This window comes from Macaca thibetana, chromosome 2, assembly GCF_024542745.1.
Source record: "Macaca thibetana thibetana isolate TM-01 chromosome 2, ASM2454274v1, whole genome shotgun sequence".
NCBI classification, from domain to species: domain Eukaryota; kingdom Metazoa; phylum Chordata; class Mammalia; order Primates; family Cercopithecidae; genus Macaca; species Macaca thibetana.
Genome location: NC_065579.1, coordinates 174,085,760 through 174,091,759, shown reverse-complemented (window position 1 = coordinate 174,091,759; position 6,000 = coordinate 174,085,760).

Here is a 6,000-nt window from a genome sequence, read left to right as displayed (position 1 = left end):
AGACACTGTCTCAAAACAACAACAATACAACAAAAAAATAATGCAAATAAAACAATATAGTATAGAAACTAAATAGCATTTACATTGTGTTAGGCATTATAAGTCATCTAGAGATGATCTGAAGTATATGAGAGGGTGTGTGTAGGTTATATGCAAATATGACACCATTTTATATAAGAGACTTGAGCATCTGCAGATTTGGGTATCCACTGGAGGTCCTGGAACCAATCTCCCATGGATACCGAGGAACAACTGTATTTCCTTATGAAAAATTCTTTGGAGTAGAATATCTGGAACCAGGGGTATCACACATTCTTGTGGTTCTTGCTACACATTGCACTTATTGTTTTGCAAGAGGATTGTGCCAAAGAAATAGCTTTTAAGAAATGAGACCATATGAAAATTCTGAAGTCCATTTATTAATTCAACAAATACTTGTTCAGCACCTACTACATACCAAGCACTATATTTACCCAGACCTGCCACACAGGGAGTCAGCAGGGTCTAAATCCAAATTCATATGTGTGATCTGTCTTTAGCAAGATGAATACATGTACAGAGATAAGTTCTGTTTAAAAGTCATTAAGGATGCTTGTGGGTGGGGCAATGGTCTTCAAAACAAATTTTTTTGGAGAAAGGCTCTCAGACTGTTGCCCAGGCTGAAGTGCGGTGGCATGTTCATAGATCACTGCGATCTCAAACTCCTGGGCTCAAGCTATCCTCCCAGTTCAGCATACCGAGTAGCTAGGAGTATAGGCGTGTGCCACCCTGCCTGGCTAACCTTTTTAAATTTTTTGTAAAGATGGGTCTCACTATGTTGTCTCAAACAATCCTCCTGCCTTGGCCTCCTAAATTGCTAGGATTACAGGTGTGAGACACCCCACCCGGCCAGGCCAATAGTCTTGATGTGAGTCTATCAGTTATCAACTTTCCTAAAATGATGTCAGCATTTTTTGGTTGTCCAAATGATCTATTTTCATTGAGAAACTTTTTTTTCAAATGAACTGTACAGACACAATCTAAATTGTAATCTGAGTCACCACCAGCCACCAGCGAGTCTCTTCATTTTTCTGAGCTTCAGCTTGCTCATCTCCAAATGACAATGCCTGCCAAGCACTCAGCTCAGGGACACCGAGGGGATCAAAGGCGATGAATAAGGGAACAAGGAGACTAGTTACTTAAAGAGTGACAAGCAGGTTTTGAAGAGCCAATGCGGTGAACATGATAGGAAGTTTAAATACTGAAAAAGATAATTTGTTAAACTGTAAAGTATGATATGAATGTAAGATATTATTACAATCAAGAGAGGTACTGCGAAAGTCAGTTCTTTTTTTTCATGTAAATATGGTACAAAATTATAACCATGGAATATAAAGCTGGGTTTTAAAATTCTGTCACGGCCGGGCGCGGTGGCTCACGCCTGTAATCCCAGCACTTTGGGAGGCCGAGGTGGGTGGATCACGAGGTCAGGAGATCGAGACCATCCTGGCTAACATGGTGAAATCCCGTCTCTACTAAAAATACAAAAAAAAATTAGCCAGGCATGTTGGCAGGCACCTGTAGTCCCAGCTACTCAGGAGGCTGAGCCAAGAGAATGGTGTGAACCCGGGAGGCAGAGCTTGCAGTGAGCCGAGATCATGCCACTGCACTCCAGCCTGGGCGACAAAGCGAGACTCCGTCTCAAAAAAAAAGAAAAAAAATTCTGTCACTACCTTTACAAAAAGAAATAAAGAAAAAAACATTCTGAAAATGCCTCTTCCTTCAACCAGGATCTCTTGGTGTATTATGACCACTTTATTAAATATGGAGATGGAATGATGAGTTAATAAAAACAAATGAATAAATTTACATAGACTTGCTAACTTCCCTCCAGATTTGAGTTTCATAAACAAGAATGTATCATGTAAGTCATGAATAACAGGGCATGTGAATTGTACTTAGGTTTTAACATTGACTAAATGTTTTTAGAGCTAGAGCCATAGTTTTTTCCCCCCATGAGTGAACAACTTTAGAGATCATTTAGTTCAACTCCCTTGTTTTACAGACTGTTTTGGTTTCATTGCTTGAGCAGAAACTTTTAATATATGCTTCCATGTGGTTACTACCCATATATTTTAAAAAGACACGTTTCTTTAGTCCTCCTTCACTATATTGTGGCTATTTTTGAAAGGTACATAAATAGAGAAACCATTAGAACTATTATGGAGTGGTCCAGCTTGCTTATGAATACATTTCATCATGTAATCAATCACAAGATTTAAAAGTATTTGGCATTTACAAGGAAAGATTCATAAAATGCTTCATGAATGAAGGCCTCATTTATTTCTAAAATGCATTCATGGTTATTGAGTTCCATAATAAGTAGTAGTGGGAATGGAAATTCTGGAATCTCAAATCTATTGTTTTTCAATTTTCAACGTATGTTTTAAACACACACCTACTGCTGGGAACTGTGAGCTGTCTTCTTTCTGATGTTTGCCACATCATTACACTATTAACAAAAGGTTTCAGTTGACTAAAAGCCAAATTCTAGCAGAAAGGAAGATCAATTAAGCACTTAATTATAATTTTCTGTTAAATGGCATTTTATTTAACTCATACTTTATCATTTTATCACCAGTTTTAGCATATGCAAAATTAGCTAATTTTGTTATTGTGGTGAGAAATAGAAGCCATATAGAATTCACAGGCCTCCTGAGTGATGCCCGAACACAGTACTATTTACTTACTTTATTATTTTTTTTTTCCTTTTTCCAAGACAGCATCTTGCTCTGTCACCCAGGCTAGAGTGCAGTGGTGTGATCACAGCTTACTGCAGCCTCAACCTTGCGGGCTCAAGCAATAGTCCCACATCAGCCTTCCATGTAACTGGGACTACAGGCATGCACAACCATGCCTGGTTCATTTTTTGTAGAGACAGGGTTTCATCACATTGCCCAGGCTGCTCATGAACTCCTGGGCTCAAGCAATCTACCACCTGCCTTGACCTCCCAAAGTGTTGGGATTACAGGTGTAAGCCACTGCACCTGGCCCACAGTACTATTCATTAAGTTGCCACTGACCTCAAACCAAGGTAAGAGAATAATTAAACAATGACAATCCAATGTTTGAAGAGAAAACAGAAAATTACTGAACTAATTGTCTTCCCTATGATATTAGATACATTCTTTAGAAGTAAATAAATAAAGCAAGTGAAAACTACAGTTTCTGTCCCTATTTTTATTGAAGTATGGCATAGAAGATCATTTTCTTCTCCTTCAGCTTTGATCACTAAATTGTTATAAGCCCTTGGGTAGTTGACAATACTTAATTCAGACAGAGCTACAATGCTTGGCACAAAGTGTACAAGCTTTAGAATTGAAGAGACCTGGGCCTGTGTTGGTTCTGTCACTTATTTGATCCCTCATTTAATTTTTATCTCATCATCTGACACATCATCTATGTGTCAGGCATTGTCTGAGAAGTGGAGCTAGAAAGCTATAGAAATTAATCAGGCATAATATTTTCCCTTAAGGAAGTTATATTTAGTGGTAGACATAGTCAAGCAACAGATAAATCTATAAAGTAGGACTATTAAAACCCACAAAATGGGCCGGGCGCGGTGGCTCAAGCCTGTAATCCCAGCACTTTGGGAGGCCGAGGCGGGCGGATCACAAGGTCAGGAGATCGAGACCACAGTGAAACCCCGTCTCTACTAAAAATACAAAAAAAATAGCCGGGCGCGGTGGCGGGCGCCTGTAGTCCCAGCTACTCAGGAGGCTGAGGCAGGAGAATGGCGGGAACCCGGGAGGCGGAGCTTGCAGTGAGCCGAGATCGCGCCACTGCACTCCAGCCTGGGAAACAGCGTGAGACTCCGTCTCAAAAAAAAAAAAAAAAAAAAAAAAAAAAAAAAAACCCACAAAATGAGAGTACTGTGAAGATTAAGGATTAAGTAAGATGAGGCCAGGTGCAGTGGCTCATGCTTGTAATTCCAGCACTTTGGGAGACCAAGGTGGGTGGACTGCTGGAGCTCTGGAGTTCAAGACTACCCTGGGCAACATGGTGCAACCCCGTCTCTACTAAAATACAAAAAATTAGCTGGGCGTGGTGGCGTGCACCTGTAGTCCCAACTACTCGGGAGGCTGAGGCACAAGATATAGCTTGAGCCCGGGAGGCAGAGGTTGCAGTGAGCCAAGATCACGCCACTGCACTCCAAGTTGGGCTACAGAGTGAGACTCCATCTCTAAAAAAAAAAAAAAAAAAGGATTAGTGAGATGACATATATAAAGAACCTGACACTGTATCTAGCCTGCAATATACATGCAACACATTTCTTTTTTAAAAAATTCAATTACAATTTTTTTCAGTGCTAAATAAGTTAATGCCACTGTGCTGGGGGTTGAACAAGTTAAGTTACGGCCCAACCCTCAAGAGTTACCATACAAAAGTTGGAGGGAGAAGAGTGGAAGCAGTCGTTTTAAGTATTTAGATATTTTTGGCACAGATAGCACAGGATAAATGTCAATAATCTATGAGTTAAGTGCCACGTAAGTAGAATAGGGAGACAATAAAACCAGATAAAAAAGATTGCAACAGTAAAAGACTTGATGAAACTGGCTGTTACAGAAGTGTAGTTTATGCTTCAGAAGATTTACATAAATTACTCCAGTAGAGCTCACTCATGCAAATTTCAGAGGAAAGAAGGCAGGCTATGGGGTAACTCAGACTTAGAAATTACTCTGACAGGCAGATAAACTTTCAAAAGATTAAGAGGAGCAAGCGAGGGAAAGATTAAACTGCTAGATCCTTAGTCCAAACTACTGAACCTTGACAGAAAGGCAAGAGAAATCAGAAGAAGGTGACAAGCTGTCAAGAGGAAGGGGGACAGATGGAGGAGGTCACAGATGGAGGGAGGAGCATGTTCAGTGCTCAGAGGGAAAATGAAGAATAACAAAGGGCAGAAGTTTGTAATCAGAAAAAGGGAATTCATGATCTTGAGATATAACTGATAAATGTCTTCAGTGGCCCTGAGCAGAGTCATATTAGTGGTTGGCTGTGGAAAACATGAGATGTGCCACTCAGGCTCCCCCTTTCAAGAAGGATTTGCTACCCAACTTTAAGAAGTCTAGTTAACTGACAGATTCCAGCTGTTAGCTCCTTAAAACCTACTCTGCATTAGAGCTGAGGTTGTACTCTTAGTAGGGTGATCCTCAATCAATAACTGAACAAGGCGGTGGGTACAAGGAGCTAGCCATTCCCACCCATTGTGGACTCCTACAACTGTTCACCTCTGCAGAGATGCTCCCTACTGGACTAGCAGAGAAAGCATTGTATTCTGACAACTCCCTGCTCAGTCCTGCCTATTTCTCTTCTTTTACAGGTGTAAATTCCCCCAAACACCTCTGGTACTCCTAATTCCATCTCACCATCTGCTTGCCAAAGAACCCACCTGTAGAATTTTAGTTCTGTCACATACATTATTGTATGTCTATTTTCACACTGCTATAAAGAACTACTTGAAACTGGGCAATTTATAAAGGAGAAAGGTTTAATTGACTCACAGTTCCACAGGCTGTATCGGAGGCATGGCTGAGGAGGCCTCAGGAAACTTACAATTATGGTGGAAGGTGAAGGGGAAGCAAGGAACCTTCTTCACAAGGCAGCAGGAGAGAGACAGAGCAAAGGGGGAAGTGCTACACTTGTAAACAGTCAGATCTTGTGAGAACTCACTATCATGAGAACAGCATGGGGAAATCTGCCCCCATAGACCAATCACCTCTCACCAGGTCCCTCCCCTGACACATGGGGATTAAAATTCCACATGAGCACTTTGGGAGGCTGAGGCGGGCAGATCACGAGGTCAGGAGATGGAGACCATCCTGGCTAACACAGTGAAACCCCATTTCTACTAAAATACAAAAAATTAGCCGGGCGTGGTGGTGGGCACCTGTAGTCCCAGCTACTGGGGAGGCTGAGGCAGGAGAATGGCATGAACCCGGGAGGCGGAGCTTGCAGTGAATG